Genomic DNA, 24,031 nt, shown 5'->3' on the forward strand with positions numbered 1-24,031 from the left:
TAAATTAAATACTTGATACACACATATGTTCTCCGGTCCATATGCGCCTTGCCTTGTTCCAAATAGGATTCAGGTCAGATAATAATAATGTGGATAGTGGGATAACGGCATAACCGTAGGTGAGACAGCAAGATCAAGGAGAAATAGCAGAATGGCAAAGTGAAATCGCAGAAGATTATGACCCAAATACAGGTTCCTGAGAATAGAAAAGGATTGCAAGTTTGTTCTGTGCTTTCTAGTGGCCTAAATTCAGACAGAAACATACCATGTAGTCAGTGCGAAGTGGGGCACTGATTGCACCCCAAGCTCAGCTCTGCAACAGGCATAACAGAAGTAATTCAACTGAACTTCTATTTTGAGGCCCCATCTTGGTCAGTTCAGAGATGCCCACCTCCCCCATCCCTGCCGGCATCTGCTGAGATGTCCTCTTGCCTGCCTGGTCCTCATGCAGGGCTCCTTCTGACAGCCCTGTTCAAGGGTCTCTTTCTGCCGTTCCATACCTCTCTGGACCACGGTGTACTCAGGTACTTGGGGGGCTGCCCCTGGCTCTTTTCTGCTTTTCTGCCTTCTCTGAAGCCCAGGAGAATCACCAGCTGCTTCCTCCTGCACTGAGGTGCAGAGGGAGGGAGGCTGAACTGAATCTAGACGCATCATGTAGATTTTCCATCTCCCCCCAGGGCTCAGCACACAGTGTCGCAGACCCCTACAGGTCTCCGGGATGCAGGCTCCAGCTGTGGGATGCTCCAGTGACTAAGGTCTCTCTGGTCCTTCCAGAAATCCCCTTCTTTGCCCTGCCTGGGGCTTGAAGACTGGCTTATCCAGACTCAAAAGCCTCCCCTTTGATCTCTGGCTATAACATCCTTCTCGGGAGCGGTAGTGGGTGGTGTCACTGCAGATGTGGTGATAGAGGCCCAGGTCAAGGGTACAGAATATCCATGGGGGTATCATCAGTTAATATTTTAAACAATTTCTGTCCACCTCGCGGATGTGGGCGTGGAGTGGGCAGAGGTCATGGGCCAGGTTTGGGGTACGAGGTGGGCGTTGGTGGGGAAGAAGGGCTGGGCAGAAGTCCCTGGCCCTCCTCAAACACAGAGGCCAGAGTCTGAATTCTGCCATTCGAAGACCATTCTTTTGGCATCCTTTGTGATGGAAAGATCTTTGAAAGTGCCAGCCTCGTGAGATGGTAATAACACTGTTAGTCATTTAGCAAGTGATGGCATTTGGACCCCATGTGGATGTCGGGAGCTCCAGTGTAGGGTGGGGTCTGGGCTGGGGAGGAAAGCAGCCATCAGCTCCGTGACGGCCCTGCCTGGAACCCAAGATGGGGAAGTTTTTCCACTCCCCTCCCTCCCGCCTGGCACTCTGCTCCAAATGGCAGCGGCCAGCGGGACCACCGCAAGCCGCCCTGATGGCAGTCTGTTGTCAGTCAGGAATAAATGTTTTCCATTTGGTTCAACGTATGAGCAATTTACTGGGTTCCCAGAAAGTGAAGAAGAAAAATAATGCCACTGAAAACACCAGATGGAAAATGCTTTGGGCATAAAACTCTTGGCTGGCTGACGGACTTTAGTCCTCGCAGGAGCCTGGCAGCAAACTGGGATGAGACCCCGTGGATGTTTGTGCTCAGATCTCTGACGGAGCAGCGAGGAATTTTAACTCACTCGCAGCTGGCCTTTTCTCAGGGTCTCCCCAGGAGACAACAGCTCAGGGATGTGACCCAACTTTTTAGGAATGTGGAAATTCTGCCTTTGCTGGGCTCCTCCTGTGAGGGCACTGACCACCAACCAGGGGTCCAGGAGACATTCCATCTAAGGTAAGCCCAGTATCACAGAATTTGGGGACACACGTGAATCTGCCCTGAATGGGGTGAGTGGGATGGCTGATTAGTGCAGGCAGGTTCCCCAGAGCTCCTTTCTGGAAGGACCAGCCTTCAGTCTCAAGCTCCAGCGTGCCTCTGTGTGGATACAAGCCCCTGAGATTTCCTCTCTCCAGAGCAATGGTTTTCGGTGAGCTAAATGTTTGAAAAGGTCCATTCAGCATTAAAAAAAACTTTAGTCCTCTTTGCCTGTGGTCTTGGACCCTCCAAGGAAAGCTCCTTTATACCCTTGATGGTGCACGTACAAGCAGTGCCTGCCAGGATCCTAAAATATCCAGAGACATTTAATATGGAATGATGCTAGTTTAGGTAAGGGCTCATAGGAAATTAAATTACTTATTGTAGGCAGTTTGTATTTGCAGCAATTTTTTTTTTTCTTTTGCTTTCTGAGTGACTGATGGTGGCTTGACATTTCTGTAAAATACTAAGAGTTTTCTTCCCTAGAGTCGGCTCTCATGCACTCACACACACACACACACACACACGTGGGTTCGTTACCATATATGGGGTCACTAACACACGCATCATGGACACGGCTTCAACAGTCACGTCTAGGGTGGTCTAGCCGTTGTCTGGGCCACAGCACTGAGGTCTGCCTTCTGGAAGTGGGAGCCTCTGCTAGAGTGGGGACAGCTGACCGCGAGGCCCAAAGAGTCCTCAACACTGACGTCCTGGGGAGTCTTCGGGAATCCTCAGTTTCCTCGTTCATGAAGTCAGATGATAATAGTCCCTGCTTCACAGGGTTCCCATGATGCTCCAGTTCCAGGGCCTCTGCCAGGTGCTCGCCAGCAGCCCGGGGCACACGGAGCACGTGCTCAGGTCCAGAGCCGCTCTGTCCACAGCCTCGGGGCACAGTCTGCATTTCTTTTGCAAGAAACAATGCACTCCAGAGAAATTCGGGGAGAGAATATCCACCCGTGGGCAGTGACTGAAAGAGTGAGGCACATCTGCCACAACCGGGCCATTACGTCCCCGGGGGACGTCGGGCAGTGTCTGGAGACATTTTTGGTTGCCTCCCCCGGGGGTGGCATGCTCCCGGCATCTGGTGGGTGGAGGCCAGGGAAGCTGCAGAGCGTCCTACAATGAACTGACGGCCCCCAGCAAAGGATTACTGGCCCCAGATGTCCGTAGAGCTGAGACTGAGGGACCCTGGTCTCGGAGGAGCCAAACACTAGACACACGAATTCTGGCCGCTATGCACTGACTTCCTACGATCCGCTCGGAGCAGGGCCCTTTGACAGTCCCGGGGCTGAGGGTATATCCTAGGGGGCCCCCTGAGCCCTCAGCTTCCCTTTTCTTGCCCCTCAACTCTGCAGAAGTTTGCGAGCTGACAGGCAAGGGCAAGACATACCTTCAATCCTTGTGCAGGGTTCAGACCAAGAGTCTCCTGGTGCCTGAAGAGATTTTACTTCCACAAATCTGGTTAAGAGCTAAAGACATGCTTCTGAAAAAGGCACACACAAATTAAACTTTAGTCAACATCTGAAGTGCCCTTGGGAGGTTTAACCTTTCAATTTAATATTGACACCACTTAGTTTTAAAGGCCCCAGAAAGAACACGGTTAGTGACAGGCCTGCTTGAGGAGACCGGGGTGACAGATTCAATTCTGCCTCTCGATAGCTCTGTGATGCCGGCAACAGTTCTTCCACGAACCTCAGTTTTCACACCCTTAAAATGACTTCTCCAGGACTTCCCTGGCCGTCCAGTGGTTAACACTCCGTGCTTCCAATGCAGGGGGAGAGGGTTCGATCCCTGGTCGGGGAACTAAGATCCTGCAAGCTGTGTGGCGAGGCCAAAAAAAAAAAAGACTTCTCCACCTCCATAAAAGGGTTCTTGCAAAGGTCAAAGGAGCAGGTATGCCAGGAAATACTGTTGAGTGACGGGATAAAGGGGTGAATGCTGCAAAATGCTGGGAAGCCACCCAAAGAATCCCCAAACATTTCCCAAGCTTTTTGCATGATTCATTTCATGCTGCCCCAGTGCTTAACTATGACGCAGCCTGGGATGTCTTCAATATCATACCTCGAGTGCACCCTGTACTTTCCGGGCTTGTTTTAAGTCTACAAATGAGTTTATGGTCACCCATACATTGTACAGTTGGTCACTGTACACACACCCTTGTCTAGATTTCTCAGGGTCGTGCTTCCCAAGGACTGAGATAATTGGCAATAGCAGCAGGGCTCTTCATGGGAGGGCCTGGTTATCTGTAGGGTGTGTGAAGAGTGATGGGTGATTTTGGTGTTTTTCTCATTTTCCAAAGCTTCATTTCTGTTGCCTTTTCATATGCTTATTCACTCAGACCTTTCCATGTGGGATTCAGAAGGGCTGCCAATCAAGTCATTTCTCCCGATGGGCTGGGGAAAAAGAAAATGGGGCTGGGGGTGGCTTCATCAGCCGTTTGTTAGGATATAATGTTCAGAAGCAGCAGAATGGAAAAATCTGAATTTCCATAGTTATTTCCGGAACTAAACTGATTAAAATCCTTTCCTAGGTAGGTCGGAATCTTCCCTTTACCCATGTTTAGAAGAAAAGGCCGAGAGAGTCATTGTGGCGAGGGCATTAAATCTGCTTGGGTGACTCAGAATGTGTGTTGGCACGGCGGCATGTCACGGGGCGAGTCACAAACCCGGCGAGTCGGTGGCCGCGGTGTGTCTGAAAGGGACCCGGGCCTCACGATACCACGCTGAATTTGCTTCCTTTTAGCCTTTCACAGCAAAGTGTTTGAAGCTAAGCTTTTCATTCCTTTTTGCGAGGCTGTGATCAATAGGAAGAACGCATTAAACGTTCCCCCACCGTTGCCTTTCTCAGGGTCGTGGTTAAAAGTGAGAATTGTGTTTTAGGCTGTGTGCTAATGAGAATTTGAATTTCGTGCGGAGCTGGAGTGTCAATGAAAAATCGCCCGTTGCCCAGCTGTGCAGCCCGTGAATATCTTTCCCTGTGATTTATTCCACACTGGCTCCCATTAGTTTACTCATCCATCCGTGCGTGTGTTCATTCAGTCATGGACCGGATGAGCCTTACTGAGCGCCCACTGTGTGCCAGGCACTGTGCTTGTCTTTAACATGTCAGAGACAGCTGTGGCTTTGGTTTTTCTTTTTTTGTTTTTAATTTTTAAAAATTAAAACAAAATTTTTTTGGCCGTGCCACGTAGCATGTGGGATCTTAGTTCCCTGACCAGGGATCAAACTCACGCCCCCTGCATTGGAAGCGTGGAGTCTTAACCGCTGGACCGCCAGGGAAGTCCCAGTTTTTCTTTTTTTCTATGCTCCCAGCCTGGAAGGGGAGATGCACAATGCGATGCAGAGAAACTGTCATGGGCAGGATGCTGAGAAGATTCCCGGTGGCCTCTTCCGGAGATGCTCAGAGCCAAGAGGGGGAAGTGATCCTTCCCAGGAAGAACCAGGGAACGTTTACAAAGAGGGGTCCTCCCTTCCCAGCCTGAGGGTGGCCAGGACCCCAGGGGGCAGGCCCAGGGGACGGATGTGGGCCGGCAGTCCCCAGGACGGTTTCTGGAATGCCGTCCCTGTTAAAAGTAAATGCTTTCAGGAAAAGTGAAGGCATCTCAGGTGTCCAGAAGTCAATCCACACTGATGTCATTGATCACTGTGTGATAGGAGCCTGTTTCTAGGTGAGAAGCCAAGGTCATATCATGGCCACCCACACCCAGAGAACAGAAGATGAGGCTTCAGGACAAGGACATGGGCAGCGGACAGAGTCTCCGGGGAATGGGTGCTCAGCTCTCACGGCTGTAGGATGGACCACTAGACCCGTGTTTCTAGAAGGAATGGGCTGTTCTCAGAGAGCCTGGACCCCTGTCCTGCTCGGCGGCCCTGCTGCAGGCTGACCGCAGCTGGAGGGTCTCTGGTGGTTCATGGAGGAGGGCACGGAGGCCACTTTTAAAGCTGGGCTCTCAGGGTCTCACCTAGACAGCCTTTCCCAGGGTTTCCGTCACATTCTCCCCCCACCGCACACAGGATCTGTAAGCTAAGTGGAACCTCACGCTGTTGCCCTTGGTCTCTGGGGTTCCCGGTCTGTAGGATGGCTGGGGATGCCCCGGAGGGCGCGTGGCCACTGCCTGGGCGTGTGGGAGTATAGGGGCTTCAGGCAGGGAGGACTCCAGGTGCAAGTTACACTCCTAGGCAAAGACCCTTTCCCAATAAGGCCCCATTCCCAGGCTCCTGGTGGCAGTGTCTTTTGCGGGGACACCGGTCAACCCACTGCTGGGATGCTCCTGCCCATGAATGGGATGGGGACACCATCAGCCCGTGTCCTGGTCCCCAGTCCAGCCCTGCACACGTGGGACCTGCCACGGGCTGGGCTCCAGCCAAGCCCTTCTCCCCCTGTTGGCCTGCTTGCTGGTTTGGGTTTCTGTCTTTCACATTAGGATCTTTCTCAAATAGCTACTGGTCTTTGGTGATCTAGTCACCATTCACAGTGAGACGCTGAAAGTCTGACTGACTGTGCGTTGAGGGGCCCTGGCGGCCAGCGAACCCTGGGGAAGAACTAGCTGACGGGGCCGAGAGGCTTCACCTCGGCGCCCTGAGGGTGAGTGGCTGTGGGGCTTTCTTCTCAGGCTGGTCTCTTTTTCCAGATCTTCCTCCTTCGGTGTGGGAAGTGTAACCCTGATTCGTGGCATCCTGGAAAGGAAACAAGGGAAGGGGGTTAGCGAGTCTCACAATCTGGGGGGCACAATTTTGCTTAGCTGCCCTATTTTTAGTCCTTCCTCCTGTACCCACTGTCTGCTGTGCCTGAGTTCCCAAAGCCCAGACTCCAATTCCCCAGACCCTGATTCAGTTTCCCCACAAGACACACTCTTCTGTCTGGGTTGGGACGGGTGGTCTCCTGAGTGTGAAGTAGGGGCGGGATATGGGGGGGGGGTCTAAGATCATATGTCTTCAGTTTCATGCAGTGGCATCTTGGTAAATGCTTAACAACTACCTTCTGGAAGGAAAAAACAGCCCTGATTTCGATTGTCTCTTGATTCCTGTGGTGTAAATATTCCCATCATGGTCCATTTCAAGCTACCATGTGACGTCACTGAAGGCAGATTCGGGAAGAGATGCTTGCAGCACGTTCTTCATATAGACACAAGTGACCGGGGTCCTCTCAAGAGCAGACGGTGGCAAAACGTGATAGAAGGATTAGGAAGTGATGCATCCTGAGAGTTTTATCTTTGTTTTTAATAAAATACTTTAAATTCTAAGTTTATATAATTTAAGTTTTGATAATGGCCATGTTTAAAAGCTGACTCACAGACATCTTGGAAATGTAGCAGTTGGTTCTTGCCAACTGTATGTTGCACACTACAACACGGGGCCACATCACCCTCTCACTGGCACCTGGTAGCTCAGATTTCTAAGGCTTTTTGGAATTTGTGGCATAAATAGGTTTGTTTCTTAGTGGTTTCTCCCTCTGCAAGCCTTCTGATTTCGTTACAGTTTTGGAAGATGGAAAGTAAAAGGTGAGTGAGTAGTCAAGGTGAATACATTTATATATTGATATATATGTGTATATCCATATACACACATGTGTATGTGTGTATTTATATTTCTTTTTATTTTCTCTATTGCCCTTGTAGTGAGGTTTTGGGAAGGTGTGCCGGTTATTCCTTGTTACAGTTTATAATTCTTTACATTAAACCTTCCCTGTTCACATTTTTTCTCCTGATTGGGCCCTGACTGGATGGGGTGGTGCCGGGTGAGTCAGTGCAGTCGACCTGCTGTGTCACACGGGAAGTTCAAGTTCAAGCAAGCTAGCTATCTTAGGGATCTGTCTTCCCTCACGGTCTGCAGCCACCCTATCATTCTCCCACCGGGGCCGTCACTTCAGTTTAAGCCCTTTCTAGTTTCATTTGTTGGCTTATCTCTGTCCCTCCAACTCACCCTTCACACAAATGTCAGAGTCATCCTTCCAAATGTTCTGCACGGAAGGGGTGACTCCTACAAACTACACTTCGGGGGACTCCTGGTCCCCGGCTTCTGGCCGCCCTGGGCCACGGGATGGGCCCAGCAGGAGGGTGGGCACATGGGAGGAGACAGGCTGTCCCTTCCTCCCTGTCTCTGCTTTGGTCAGTGTCTCTGGCAGTGGTTACATCGTCTCTGTGATCCTAATTCCCACTTGCGGTGCCTGGCCACAGAGCCTCTCCGGCTGGGTGGCCTTGGCCTCTGCTCGGGTACCACCTCCGCTCCGTTCCCTCCCGGATGCTGATCTCCGGGTGGCCTCATGGACTTTGAGTGGCTCTTCAGCACGATTAACATGGTCACACGCCGTTTACCAAGGTCTCTATGCTACCTTCTCTCTACTCAACTCAAAGCCATGGGCTCCTTGTTCCTGGCCGGACTCTGAATCAATGAATCCTGTCCTTGGACTTGACAAAGTCTCCTGCCCTTGGCAGGGAGAAGGTGGGGACATTCTTGATTCCCACCCATCACGCCCACTCCCTTGCAGTTGATATTTTTCTTTTCTGTTTTCTTTTTAGTAAATTCCAGTACTCGACACTAGCATGGGTAAAACTCCACCTTATTTCTACTACTGCCCATGTGGAATCCTGAAACCCAGAATATCTCCTCTCTAGCAGTCAGGGCTTAACCTCCTGCCTGATGGCGACCAAAGGCCCTGATGCTGGCGGAGGGACCAGCTCTGCAGGGTGACCGCTAAGGGGGCTGGAGAAGGATACACAGCCCAGCAGCTGACGAGGGTGAGAGACTCGCAGGTGTGGAATTCCCAGGGGCAGGCCGCGAGCAGTCAGCGAGTGATTAGGTGTGGCCACTGGTAGCCTGCCTGGAGGCTGACTTAATCAACTCATCGTTTCTGGACTGCCCAGGCTCAGCTTCCTGTGGCGACCCCGCACATTTACCTTCCTGGTTTGAGTCCCCGTGGGGTGAGACAAATCATGAGGAGACCAGCCTCGTCATCACCCTCATTTGTGACCAAACCCCAAAGCCCCAGGCTCTTTGATAGCAAGTTACAAACTCTGCTTCTCGGATGCCAGACTCTGGGGTTCAGGCCAGCACTTGTCTTACAGAGAAGAAACAGACACAAGGAGGGCAAGTGTCTCAGCTGAGGTTGGGGGATTGTCCCTGGGGTAGTGGATTTCAGGTGAGTTACGCTCCAGGCATCACCGGCTGGCTGGAGGGCACAGATACAACCGTGGGGATGAGAGATGAATGCATGCCCGGCGCTCTGTGTGCCGGCAGCATCTCTCCAGGGGTGCCCAGCCCAACACAGCCCCGGTGCTCCTTGAGAAAGGGGGTTCTGTGATCTCACAGGCTTGGGAAGAGCTGCCTTGCGTCGTGGGATCGACACGTGCATCCTGGCGTATCCGAGGCTCACGAAGTCTGGGGGTGAAGGAACCCTTTCAGCTTTTTTGGCCATGGAACCCATTCCTTACAGAACATGTGTTTCTGGTTCCAGAGCTGGTTTTGCCTGCAGTGTTCACATGGAACACGGAAGAGTTTCCAGGCCTGGCAACAAGGACACTCCCTGGGAAGGTCTGAAACCAAAGTGACTCCTGGGGTCCACCTGTGGATGTTTTGGTTTAGGAACTCCAGGATGGACTCCACAGTCCTTATGTCTTAAAACTTCCCAGGCGATCTGATGATCACTCAGGTTAGGATGTGGACTCACGTGCCCAGAGAAGCATTTTGGTGGCCACAGAGCCCAACAGTTGAGTTTTTTCTATGTGTTCAGTCTGAGTACCCCAGAGGCAAACAGGGGAGGTCAGTGGTGGCACGAGTCCATCTTAGACCCGCCCTGGGGGTGAGCATCTTGGAAAACATTGTCTCAGGAGAGACCCCGATAGAGCAATCATGCCTTTCAAGGGCTGGAAAAGATGGCTATAACTTTACAGATGGGAAAGTAACTGTACATTAGTGGCTTGCAGTGAAATTGTGAGATTGCACTAAGACTGCACTAAAATTGTGAGATTGCGCTGAGACCAAACTGCTAAATTAGTAGCTTTCCCTTTGGGAAGCCGGGGGAGGAGATGGTCTCCTCTGTGAATGTTTATTCACCCTTGGTTTGCACAATATCCAGGCAAGTCTTCTAGTGCATTTCCACCCATCCTGGGAAATGTGTTCCACATCCGCTGGAAAAATCAAGTCGGAAGAGACATCTGAGAAGTGCACGGACCCATCACTTGAGGAAGAGCCTGAGCTTGTGGATTAGAGCTGATCCACGTGCACCTCTAGTAACGGGGGAGGCAACGAGACCTGTTTCCACATCCCCTAAGGCGAGCGTGAGTGGCCAGGGGATGTGCGTGGGGCAGGTGGGCCTGGCTGCCTCGAATCTTGTGCTGAAACCATCGTGTAGGACAGAGGGACCCGCAAAAAACGGGGCTGTCCGACTCTCGTGGAATCGGGTCCCACTGAGTTGTGATACAGTAGATCCGGAAGCAACAGCACCCTGGGCTGGGTGGCCCCGCGGGGAGTGACAGCCGGGCCAGACAGGATTCTGCAGCTCTTATGAACCTCACGTGGTTAAGCCTGGCTGCACAAAAGAATCTGAAAATCAGTTGAACAATCATGTTTAATAAGTGACCATATCTCAGCCTCACATTAAGTTCAGGGCTGTTTAAAATGCATCAAAATCTTGCTTAGCTCACCAAGTACTTCCCTGTGTAGAAAACTCAGGAATTTATTAATGATACTTTGCATCATGAATTATTTTACCTCGCTACCCCTACCATCAAGGTGCCTCGGGGGTTTTAAATGGCAGACGACCTAGAAAGGGGTGTGGGCGGCAACTCAGGTACAAGGGGAAACAAACAGCATGTGAAGGGATTGCCAAATGCTGGAGCTTTGGGGTCTAGCAGCTCTGGGTTTTACTCTCCATTAGTCTCTGTGTGACTTTGGGAAAGTTACACATCTCAGAGCTTCGGTTTTGATGACTATAACATGGGGATGCAGGTGGTATCTTTTTCACGGGCTTGTTTTGAGGATTAATTCAGAGAAACTGTATTCACTGTGCGGCATAATGTCTGATAGATGTATACACCCAAGACAGGGTTGGTGTGGTCACAAAAGTTCTGGTCCCTCTGGGCTCCTGCATCACTTAGACCTGCCTTCCTTTGTGTCCCGTGTCCCCAGCTAGACGTGAGCGCCCTGAACCAGGAACCAGATCGTCTCTGCACACCCACCGCCAGCACTGTGCTTGGCTCTTTGCTAGTTGCTCAATGCAGAGCTGTTGAATAAAACAGATGAATGAACAGAAGAAGGAGAGTCAGAGCTTTTACCGCTAAGCCCCAAGCTCTTCACGCTACAATCTGCTGCCTTTAGAGAGATGCCGTGACAACAAACAGTGAAAGCAGGAACATGATTGGTTTAAGCCCATTAAACAATGGTGCCCTGTGCCATGGCCTCTAGATACATTCAGAAATGATAACCAAGGGGGACTGGAGGCTACGACGCCCCGCCTTAGCAGGCATCCCTGGACTTGGTCTTCTACAGCAGTGGTCTTCAACCTTTTTGGCACCAGGGACCAGTTTCGTGGAAGACAATTTTTCCATGGACGGGGCGGGGGATGGTTTAGGGGGTAATGCGAGCGATGGGGAGTGGCAGATGAAGCTTTGCTCACTCACCCAACGCTCACCTCCTGCTGTGCGGCCCGATTCCTAACAGGCCTCAGACCGGTATCAGTCTGAGGCCCGGAGGTTGGGGACCCCTGTTTCTACAGCATCCAGTGGTTTCCCGCTCAGAGACCTGAAAACTAAGATACTAAACAGTCTATGGATTTTCTTTTCTTTTTCTTTTTTTAAAAAAAATTATTTATTTATTTATTTTTGGCTGTGTTGGGTCTTCGCTGCTGCGTGCGGGCTTTCCCCAGATGCGGTGAGCGGGGGCTACTCTTTGTTGCGGTGCGTGGGCTTCTCACGGTGCTGGCCTCTCCCGTTGCAGAGCACAGGCTCTAAGCGTGTGGGCCTCAGTAGCTGTGGCTCGTGGGCTCAGCAGTTGTGGCACACGGGCTCAGCTGCTCCGCGGCATGTGGGATCCTCCCGGACTAGGGCCCAAACCCATGTCCCCTGCATTGGCAGGCAGATTCCCAACCACTGCGCCACCAGGGAAGTCCCTGGTGAAATACCTCCATGTGCTTCAACTTATAAAGGCCCACGTGATTAACAAAAACATGGTTTATAACAGGAAAGAATATAAAAAAGAATGTATATAGATGTATAACTGAATCACTTTACTGTACAGCAGAAACGAACCCAACATTGTAAATCAACTATACTTTAATTAAAAAAAAAAAAAAAGAAAAAACAAAAAAACCTCCTGTGTTCTTGGTGCACAAAACCAGGAGCTCCTGGCAGTTTTGTTCAAGCTTTGGGTGCTTTGGCAGCTCCAGCAATGGTGCCACGGGAGCAGCCCTCTGAAGACGGTGGATTGCGTGGTGACCAGGTCCCGAGGAGAGCCCTGTGCCGTCTGAAGTTTGAGAGGGAACGAGAGAGAGGAAGCTCCCATCTAGGTGCTAGACGCTGGGCTGAGCCCGTCCCAAATGTCGTCATCTCATGGAATCCTGATCGAGTGTGATTATCACCACTGCTTCATGTATAAAGGAACCCACACAAGGCATATAAGGGGAGGAAGCCTGACTTTGAACCTAGGGCTGGCTGGTTTTGAGGCCACTGCCTCCAGCTGCTGCCAGGAAAAGGAATCGGTCCAGGCAGACTAGTACGGGGACCCGGGGGGCTTTCTGAGACGGTCAGCCCAGCTGCTCAGAGCAAACCCCAGCGCTGCCAGAAACCCAAACCCAATTTGCAAAAGAATTCTGTTTCCTCTTCCCTCTTTGCTGAGCTATGGAGTTAGGCGTTAAGTCCTTGAGTCTTTGGTTTCAAGAGCAGATACACCTGATGATATATAGATTTATTTTACAGAATTTCCCAAAGTCAGAAGTTATCTGCAGGCCAAACAGGATTGCAGCCCAGGAGGACTACGTGAAAATAGGAAATTGGGCCTTTGGGGTTCCACTCAAAGGGAAGGAAGGATGAAGAGGTGGGTTTAAAACTAAGCAAAGGAAAGTGCACTGATTTTTACTTCGTGGTTTGTTTTCCCTGTCTTTCCTTTCTGAGAGCTGGGTCGGGTCTTCTAAGGTCACTTGAAGGTTGTTAAACTGACCATTCTTTTTCCTGGAAGTTCATAAAAATAATATCGATCTCATGTGGCTAGAAAGCTCAATCTTAGAAGCCAGACCCCTGCCACATAGGGAGGGTGGGCTATGAAGGCTGGACACCCTAACCGCGTGGCCTGTTTTTGGTGAAAAGTCCTGAAATGTCTGAAACGGGAGATTGTCTTAGAGGAGGCCAATCAGAGGCCCTGAGTCCTTGTGAAGGTTCTGTATCGAGAGGCGGCCAACTATCTCCTGCTTTCCAATCACGAATCAGAACTTCCTTCAACAGATGGCCGTTTCCATGGGGAGTTACTGGCTTCTGTACAGGGCCTGCTTTTGGTTACTTGATCTACAAAATGCCCATAGATTTGAAGGCTCAGCAGAGTGTGTGTTTGCTGTGCTTCTCACTCAATCATATTCCAAGGGAAGGGCAGCTGGGGAGGCCCCTCCTGCTCCTTTGTACCTCCAGGGTCTCATGCCAAGCCTGGCAACACAGTAGGCCGAAGAGCTGCTCATTGACTTAATAAGCAATTGCGTGAATACAGGAGATGACTGCTCTTTTGGCAACACTCCCCTCAGTGAGGGAACATGCAGTCAGAGCAGACCCACTTGGATTTTGATCCAGCTCCAAGAAGCTGCCCAAGGCTTTGGAGCTAACGATCACTGGGGTCAGGCCTGGCTTTGGGCCAGATGAAGTGCGCTTCACCCCACCTTGGGCTGTGTTTCTCCGAATATCCCTGACTTCAGGATAGGCCAAATGCCACCAACAGACTAGTCTTCCTGGATCCCGCCAACTCAGATCTGTGAGCCAGGATCTCAGCCAGCCAGACTTTTATTCCGGATTTCCCTGGGAAGGACCACCAAGCTCACAGCCCAGCTCTGGAAGCAAGTACTGCCCGTCCCCCAAGGCTGGCTTCCTCCGGCCAAACATATGCTGCTTTCTTTCTAGTTCAGAGATGGCAACATCAGACATACCTAAATTCAAACTCTTGCTCTGGACAAGTGACTCAGCCTTTCTGAGCCTTCATTCTCTCCTCCAGAATATGGATTCCATACTAACATCCATCTCAAAGTGTGTGGTGAGTGTCAATTAAGACAGTTCTATAATGACCCTTACTACACAGGTAATGGGGAAGAGCAAATCTGACTCCATGCTGGATCTGTTTCTTTTACTTTAACCCTTGTGCTCTGTTGCCTGTGCTTAGTCATGCTGGCTCTGCACCTTTTGTAAAAGAATGTTGCCTAGAGCCTGAAATATACAGGATAGGCTATTCTCAAGGCTCTGACCTTTAAGGGTATAACACTTTTACATTCGTATAGATATACAAAGTTGCAGAAAAGAGAATAACATTTGTCGTGTTGGAGGTTTACAGGAACATCCTGACCTGACCTAGGTGGACTGCTGCACGCCCCTTCCTCGCCTTGCCTTTAAAAGTTCATACTAAAAAAAAAAAAAGTGCTTTGCTGAAACCTCTCAGGGAGTTCAGGCTGTTTCCGGCACGACCCACCCTTCTCCTTACAGGGCCCTGCAATAAATCTTTTTCTGCTCCAGACTCTGCTGTTTTGGTTTGTTTGGCCTGACTCTACGTCAGGCACATGAACTTGCATTTGGTAACACACAGCCTAGCACACTTGTCCCTTCAGGGGTGGCTCCCCTTTCCCCTTGCCTGACAGCCTTCTCTTTCTAATTTCCTCCAATGTCTGACATCATCGTGAAAGGGCAGTTGAGGATGGGTGAGCACACTTGTGATACACAGGCTTGGACAATGCTGGGAGGGCCCCATACTCATCTCAGTGGATTGTTATCAAATGAATCAATCCATTAGTTCAATTTCACCATCCATAAACTTGGCAGATGCTAACTTGACCCAGAAGCAGCGGATTGCATTGCAGCCTTGGTCCTCTCAAGAAGAATTCTTTCCACATCATCCTTCTTTTTAAACAGATTTACCAGAAGTTGTTTGTTCTTACATTTCAAATGCAAAGTTCTTTTCCATTTTAACAGCCCTCTGCTATTAGTTTCTAGAACCGTGCCCTGTGGTTACGTGCATAATATTTGAGGAATCCACATATTTAAAAATTGGTAACAGTGGGGAAAATAGAAAACATTCTTGGCCCCAGCTATGATGACTCAATTCATGTAACCTTCTGTCTTAGCCAGCGCCTGAGTAAGTCATGATCGGGCGCCAGTCCCCAAAGTCAACTAACTCAGTTTGTTGGAACAACACTGGGGCCAAGGGACGGGGCTCCAGCTTGCCTTACAGACTCCTGAGGGCTGCCTGGAGGAGGTGGAATTCCCTGAGGGGCCTTAATCAGCATCTACTCCACACGCCCCATCAGGGCAGCCATCCTCTCTGTCTGTCCCTGAGCACCTGGCCCTCTTGATGCTCCATTGCTTGTTCTTCAATCTCAGGTGTGACAGAGAAGGGATGTGAACATTGGGAACCATGCCCACCTGTGAGCACCATGGCATATAAGAGAATAGGTCTGGGTTTTGTTTCCCTTGTGTGTTCTCCAACTTCTACTGTATTTTTCACCTGAAAGGAGTTGGGAGGAGGGCAGTGGAACGATTAAACAGGAGACTGTCCGCTCACCTTGGTGTCTTAGGGTCCTTCCAGTGTCTGGAACACAGGAGGATCCATCCATACTTGCTGAATTAAGGAATGAATGAATGAGACTTGTGACCTTTGAACAAAGGAACAAAGGGAACTTCACTTATTCAGATCCAGCTGATTGATTTATGTGCTTTCATGAAACTCTCATAAATTTGACCAAGACTTACCACATCTATCCTCAGGGCAGGCTGGGTTTTTGAAAGCAGCTATCTGTGGGTTCCTTAGTGAAAACCAAACAACATAAATCGTGCCAGGACTTACCAGCTACGGCCCCGGGAAGGCAAGCTTGTCTCTAATTACCTGCAGTATTTCTGCGGGGAGCAGCGGCTGGCAGTGGGGGCTGAGTATTGGACAGATACGTAAATAATAGCAGTCATCATAACAAAACCCGAGTTGTCAATGCCCTGCCTTCTCCATGAGCATCGCGTGATGGAGACATTGCTCCAGACGGATGAGGCGGCAGCCTCCAAACCAACCTCAGGCTGGTCTCCCCAATTCCACCTCCACCCCAGCACCTGGCATGTAACTTTCAGAAGAGGTAACCATGAAATATTATTTTAAATGGTTTCTTTTTCCTACTGAGAACAAAACTCACAAGCCAGAGTTACTTACCTTTGGCTCTGCAGCGTATGAGAGAATTAGCTCTGCTACCAAACATTCTACATAGAATGAGTGCATTCATCATGAAACCCTGCTCCCCGGTCTGTTGCTGGAATTGATTTTTACCAGCAGGAGCCAAAGGCGAGCTTTGGATGTTGCTTTAGTAAGAGAAACCTCATGGGCTATTTGGTGAGAGAGAAATATTGCTGTTTTAGTCACCTGTGTGCAGCTGACCAGCCCTTTCCCTTCCAAAAATATTGCCTGGGGATACTCATTTTACTGAGATAACACCCAAACTTCAAGAGGGCAGGCTAACTTCATAGATTTTGAAAAAAATGTTGTTTTTCCAAATCCCCAAATGACATCATAACCATTACACTCTCACTTCTGAAATGACAGTATTTAATAAGGGTTCTTGGAATGACTTTTTTGCCAATTAGGTTTGAATAAATGGGGAGGAAGTAACCCAGAGCACGAAGAGTCTACGTATGAAAAATTCACAGACCACAAAGGGATACTTTGCCCCATGCCACAGCTGCCTGGGCTGGGGCGGAGAGGGCACAGAACCGCGTGGTCCTGGGGCGGGCAGCACAGAGACCACATCCAGCTTAAACAAAGGGTTAGCATGCTTTTTTTTTTTTTTTTTTTTAATCAATCTAGGAAGCTAAGTTGTCATTAATCCTTTGAATTTTATCGTTTGGAAACACATGGCAGACCCCTGGCCTCTTTACACTCGGAGATTTATGAAGACCGGTTGTCAGCACCTGGGAAGCTGGGTGTCCTCCACGTGTTTGTGAGCCGTGGTGCCCAGGCCCTGTGGCTGTGCTTCCGACTCTCATAAGAGGACCACTTATCAGTGATTCTAGCAGGTATCAGTGTGTGTATTTTTCCATTGCTGGCACGGCACTGACTTCCCAACATTTATTTTTCTTGTATCCTTAGAATTCTTTCGTGTGACTGTTTACAATTCTTTTATTTTTCTTGCATCTGAGCATACACCCTGGTAGAAATTTGACAGAACTTTGACAAGAGGGGTGGATTTAAAATATTTTTGCTTTGGTCTGGGTCAGTGCTGCCCAGGAGGTAACATTACGTGTGGAAGAGGACAGGATCAAGAGTCTGGAGGTCTGGTTGCACCCCTCTCTGCCTGGAGACCACATCCCAGCTTGCTTTCCTGTAATACACAGGGGAGCACTGTCCCCCATGGAAGGATCTCAAGAGTTTATTGGGGGATGAACAAGGTCATGGGAGGAAACTGCCGAGTTTCCAAAAATGCATTTTGTCATCAAGAAAACCAGTGAGGAATTTAGTGGATAATGGAAAAGTGATTAAATATTTTTCTCCAGACACTGCAGTTCCTTCGGGGGCTTCTTTATGGAATCTCTGTGGCTTAATAAGCCCCAGGAGAGGGCAAATGGCTTGTACTGAGTTTAATTAATCGACAGGCGTCTTATCCTCCTCAAGAGCTTTCTTCAAAATGTTGGGAGAAGGATCCAAGGATACGATAAAGCACCATGAAAATACCAGGTCTGTAACTTCTCTAGGACAAAGCTCTTCAGCACATCTGGGAAGTTTTAAAACATTTCAGAAAGCTGCTCGCACATAATACAAGCACAAGGTACTTGCAGGGCATGGTGACCTTGGCCAACTAAGAAAAGATGTTAGAGAATGACTTTACTTTCCAGGGTTCACACCTCAACACAACTCTCACTCCTAAAAATTACCCACCAACTTCTAGGCCAGTGGCCAATTTCCCCTTGAGGAGTTAATTTAGTAAAGAGAGAATCTAATGATTTCAGGCTGTTCCTTTGTCTGGATGAGTCTCCAACTTGGCCTTGGGCTTTGTGGGTCCAGCTCCTTGGCTGAAACTGGCCTTTTCTTCACCCACCATGGCTCACCCATGCCAGATCCAGTATGGCAGCCAAGCGCCACCTGTGGTTTAACTTTGAATTAATGAAAGTAAAACAAATTCCATTTGTCAGTTGCACCAGCAACTTAAAGTGTTCAGTAGCCAGGCATGGCTCGTGGCCCCTCCCTCTGGACAGTGAAGATTTAGAGAACATTTCCTTCACAGCAGAAAGTCCTATCAGGCGGCACTGCTTGGCAGTGTACACACTGCAAGTCCCCACCGTGGGCTGATACCGACAGCCCACATCTCGCCCCAAACCAGGCCAATAGCCGCTGGAGAAAAATCACAAGACTGTGAAGACAGGTGCTAGGCAAGGGGATGGAGTTGGATCTAGGCGGGTCCCCCAGGCACTCGGCCACTACGTCCTTCTTCAGAAACCTTCGTGTCCCTTCCCTGCCTGTTCCCTGGCTCCCCAACTCCTACCCCAGCCACTACACCTAACTCATGGCTGAGGACCTTGCCTGTCACACCCTGGAGAAAGCAGGGGAAGGAAGGGCATGCCCTCAATTTCCTTCCCTGCACCCACGCCGCCCCCTCCTCTTTCTTCCCAGGAAGCCTTACTTCTCTCCTTTTGTTCATGACCCTCCAGCCCAGCCAGGAACTTTGTTCATCATTGTTCCCTGAATCTGCTTGTTCGCCTCTTTATCCCCATGTGTTAGTTTCCCAGGGCTGCCCTCACAAAGTACCGCAGACTGGTACTTTAAAACCACAGGAAAGTATTGTTTCAACGTTCTGGAGGCTGGAAGTTGAAACCAAAGTACCAGCAGGGCCTTGCTCCCCCAGAGGTCCTAGGGGAGGATCTATCCCCTTCCTTTCTCTTCGCTCCAGTCCTTGGTGGCCATCCTTGGTGTTTCTGGGCTTTTAGATCCTCAATCTAATCCCCCGTCTTTACGCGGTGCTCTCCCTGTGTGTCCGGCTTCACACAGCTGTCTTTTTATATGAACACCAGTCATGGCTGGAGTCGGGCCCACCCTACCCCAGTGTGACCTCATCTTAACTCATTACATCTGCATCGGCCTTGTTTCTAAATCAGGTCACATTTTGAGGTCCTCGGGGTTAGGGCTTCAATGTATCTTTTTTTGGGCAGACAAAATTCACCCAGAACAACCCCAAATCCATGACCAGCTCTGCCCTGTACCCGGGGGGTATGGCCGTTCTGGCCTCTTCGCTTGGCATTCTTGCCCTCGGTCCTTGGTTGGGTTTGTCTCTAGGAGCCTCCGGGAGCAGATGCGAGGTGACAGAGGCATCCAGCCCTGCTTTCTGACCCTCCTGTGACGAAGCTGCAGCTCCGAAAGTGCCAGGTCCTCTGATGCACAACTTCGTTGGGCACCTTCCGCTATGCGGTCCCGCTAGACAAGCCCGGTGCGGGCCTCACCGTGTCTTTCTCTCTTCTGTTCAGCTCTGGATGTTTAATGACTCTCCGTGGGTCTCTTAGCATCCCTTTTCGTGTCTTTAATGCTGCCCACAGTTCCCTCGATAAATTCTCTGCACCATCCCAGCTGAGTGTTCTGTACGTCTTCGGCTGGATCTTGTAGAATGCGTCCTATGCCAGCCACATGCTACAACCCCTTGTCCACAGACGCAGTCTTGAGTTTCTCGCATAATACACATGCTCTTCACCAAGAACAAAAGAAAACAGAATTTTAAAATCTTCCCTGGGCGCTTGGTCCCCATCACACCGCTGTCCCCACCGTTTCTGCCCTTTACCCCAAGCCTCTTGAAGGGCTGTTTACTCCTGCTATGTCCATGGTCCTCCCTCCCGCTGGCTCCATCCAGCCATCCAGTCTGGCCTGGTCCCCACTGCTCCACAGAAACAGCTCTTGCTTTTCACTGGTGTATGGCCTCACCAGGAAGTGTCCACTTGACGTGACGCTACTCTGGTTCTCACGGTTCCATCCACCATCATCTTGATTTGCACTTCCTTTCCTCTCCATCTCACTAGTATCCTGATTTCCTGCAGGATTCCTTAGTTGTCCTCTGCTTGGGCTGTCACAACCAAGTGCCACAGACTGGGCTTGAACAACAGAAATTTGTTTCCTCGCAGTCTGGAGGCTGGAAGTCCAAGATCAAGGTGTCGGCAGGGCTGGTTTCTGCAGAGACTTTTCTCTTCGACTTGCAGAAAGCCCTCTTCTCGCTGCATCCACACACGGTCTTTCCTCTGTGCACGTGCATCCCTGGGGTCCCCCGTGTGTCCACAGTTCTACTTATAAGGACACCAGTCAGATTCGAGTAGGGCCCGCTCTAACGGCGTCATCTTAACTTATACACCTCTTTAAATGCCCTCTCTCCAAATGTGGTTACGTTCTGAGGAACTAGGGGTTAGGCCTTTGACACATGAATTTGGTTGAGGGCACAATTCACCTATAGCAGGTGATCTTACCGAAATGCCATCTATGGGTCAAGGGATTCTTGGCTCCATGCATCCAGTCTAGACCTCTCCTCTGAGACCCAGATCTGTGTCCCACCCACCCCTGGACACCTTTATGGTGATGCCTCAGGAGCTCAAGCAAGCTACCCTCCTTGCCTCCACCGTCCCCACTTGCCCTCCTGTGCTCCCACCTTATTAATGGCTGATCATGCAAGTTGTTCAAACCAGAAACCCGGGGGTCTGGAAGCACACCCCCATCCCCTGATGTGCACGTCTGGTCCATCACCAGCTCTTTCTCCGTCTCTGCCATCTCCACCTTGGTCCAGGGGCTCCCTGTCTGGACTATTGTACCACCTTCCCACCAGCCTCATCCCCTCCAGCCTTTCCCTTCTCCAAAATGCCACCTGAGTGACCTTTCTGAAATGCAGATTTAGGCATTTCACACCTGCCTGAAAATCCCCAGGGATGCCTCTTCACTTAACGAGTTCAAACTCCTCGTTTAGCAACTGCCTCCATGCTCTCCACTGCTCTCTGCCAAGGTGCCCACGTCTCAGTTACACGGTTGGCTGGCAGCTCCCCGGGAGCCCTGGTTCCCTAGGAGACGCCACCCCGTGCTTGAGCCCATCCCCGCGGGTCTCCAGTGGGCACTGTAGTCCTTGCCTGTAGTCAGGGCTCAGCAGACGTCTCATGAACACATGAACCTGCTTTGCCTGGACAGACAGGACCATCCAGGCTCATCCACGTCCTCTGGTCCTCAGCTTCCTCGTGACCCCTGGTGATGTCCCTGGGGCACTGTGGTACTCCTCCTGGCTCCCTCCTGGCACTGGTTGGAAGGGAGAGAGGAAGGCAGCTTTTCTGGGCCTGACTGTCCAGTCCAGGGAGGTCTTCAGGGCCCCACCTCTGCCGTTGACTCTGGGTCCCTTCTGGGATTGCCTCTGACCTGGCAGGCTGGCCGGGGTAAGTCCGGAGTCCCCGTGTAACCCCAGGCCTGCAGGAGTGGGGCCCATGGCCTCCCGCCGTGGCTGGGCCACCCTTCAGTGGATTCACCCCCAGATCGGAGGCCCCATAGCACTTACCTCTACAGAGTCCTGAGCACACAGACCGGCCCTGCTGGGCCCTCAGCCTGGACCCCTCGTTTGCTCTTTCTCTTAGAAAGGGGCCCCCATGCTCTGACTTCCGGGATCTTTTCCCTTGGCCTCTCTAAGATCTTCTACTCACACCCCATAGCTTTGGGTGAGAGCGGCTGTCTTAGCCTGCTCAGGCCGCCACGACAAAGTCCGCATGTGAGGGGGTTAAACAACACACGTCTATTTTCTCACAGTTCTGGAAGCCAGAGGTCCAAGGTCAAGGTGCTGGTGAACTTGGTTTCTGGCGAGGGCCTGCTTCCTGGCTTGTAGACAGCTTCGCTCTGTGTCCTCACTTGGCCTTTCTTTTGTGTGTGTGGGGAGAAGGGAGAGAGAAAGAGAGCATCTCTGGGGTCTCTTCCTCTTCTGACAAGGCCACAGTCTCAATCAGGGCGCCACCCTTATGACCTCATTTAACTTTAATGACCTCCCTAGAGACCTCATCTCCAAATATGGTCCCATGGGGGGTTAGGGCTTCAACATATAAATTTGGGGGTGCACAATTCAGTCCACCGCAGAGACTTTCGGTGGCTCAGGGATGTGGAGGCGGGTACCCAGGACGGGGCACTGGGCCAGGAGCCCCAGGGTGGCATTCTGGATGCACCTTTGCCACTTCTTGGCTGGGTGACCTCAGCCAAGTTCACAACTTCTCCGACCAGCCAAAAGGAGTCCTATGTACCCTACAGGGCTGAGGTAATGACAAAGGAGACAGGGCTTATGGGGAGGTCAAGTGCCCTGCCCAGTGAAGAGTTGCTACATATTCCAACCATGTGCAAAGAGGGTGGAATCGCCAGGAAAACAGGCTGGCTGCTTTTCCATTTCTTTCAAGAAAACCTTGTCCCTGGCTGCAGGGCCTGGCTGCTGACATTCAAACGCCTTCCATTTCCAACGAATACGGTGGTTTTTTTTTTTTTTCTATTTGACTAGAAGCTTAATAATATTACCACCTAATGAATTCCAGATGAGAGATCTGAAATGCTAGGTCTGCGAGCCTGTCCCAGACGCTCCTAGGGCTTGCTAGTCTCACATGCTATGTGTCCTGACATTTCTCCAAGCTGAACTGGAGGTAAAAACCTAGGGTTTAACCATTAAAAAAAAAAACCTATAGTCTTCAGTAATAGATGTCACTGACATTTTCAGTTCTTGACATTATTTAGCAAACCTTGTAGCAGATCAAAAGGCCCTCTGAGGATCTAACATACCCCGAGGGCTATGCTGTATCCTCAGGCTAGTTTGTTTTGCATCTTGCTTTCTGGAATAATCTCAAACAATGTCATAACTCCATTTTTCATCAAGTCCTATGAGAAAAATGTCAGGTCTGCCTGCATTGTGTGATTCTGCCCTGTTATACATAATTTTATATTTGGTTATAATAAAACCACCCAATCACCCAGGGGTATGATCAGGCTGAACCTAGGAGGCTCTGACTGATAGCGATACAGACACGCAGGCAAGTTCAGACTTGTGGCTGCTGCCTGTGGATTTAGCAAAGATCCCAGGTCAGGGTGAGAGTCTGGGTCCTGGGCCAGGCCCGGTTTCCTTATCTGTGTCCAGGCAGGTGCCAGGGAGGCCAGACTCAGTTTCCTTATCTGTAAACAAGGCAATCACATTAGCTCAAGGCTGCTGTAACAGTTTTCAGATACGTAACTTTTTCAGGTAAAATAAAACACAAACAAATACAGAAAAATCCAAGCTGCTCTGGTTAAGGGGGAAATCAGAAAGTCGGGGCTTCCCTCTTCCCCACCTCTACGAGAGAATCCGGCACGCTATGGAACACGGTGCAAAAGTCATTGGTTCCACTTGTGTCTAAGACCCAGAGCTGTCAGCAACTACTACGCTTATGCTTTTTAGTGTTCGCTGATCAAGAAGGCTACCTTCTGCTTACGTTTCATCATGAAAAATCACCCAATGACTCCTTATTAGTTTTATTTTGATGAAACATAAATGATGACATCTTCATATCAGTTAGTTGAACTAGTTCATTAACTGAAACAGCAACGCAGGCTATGGTGAAATAGTCAATGGTGCCATGGCATTTTGTATTTTTCAAAGATATTTGCAGCAACGTATTCTGACCCATGCTCTTTCACAGCGTGACTTTGTCACTCCTCCAATACAGGTGGGGTCCGTGTCCCACCAGCCACGTACCTACGGAAAGTCCTGGTTATTTATTACCTATGGTAACACCAGCATCATTTTCCAGCTCAGTCACAGAATTCCTCTCTTATTTTGAAAGTGAATTCAGTGGGAATGTTTAAGGTGGTGGGGGTGGGTGAAGTCCATGAACTGAAACTGCCATCTTTAAATGCAAGACTCGGAGCTCCTCCCAGACACTTTCTTAGCTCACCTGACTTATTATATACTTTTGCGTGGTATTTTTAAAGAAATGAAGTTATTATGTATATTATAATCTCCTTGGGATTTGTTGTAGAAAGA

This window comes from Balaenoptera ricei, chromosome 7 (assembly GCF_028023285.1).
Source record: "Balaenoptera ricei isolate mBalRic1 chromosome 7, mBalRic1.hap2, whole genome shotgun sequence".
NCBI lineage: Eukaryota > Metazoa > Chordata > Mammalia > Artiodactyla > Balaenopteridae > Balaenoptera > Balaenoptera ricei.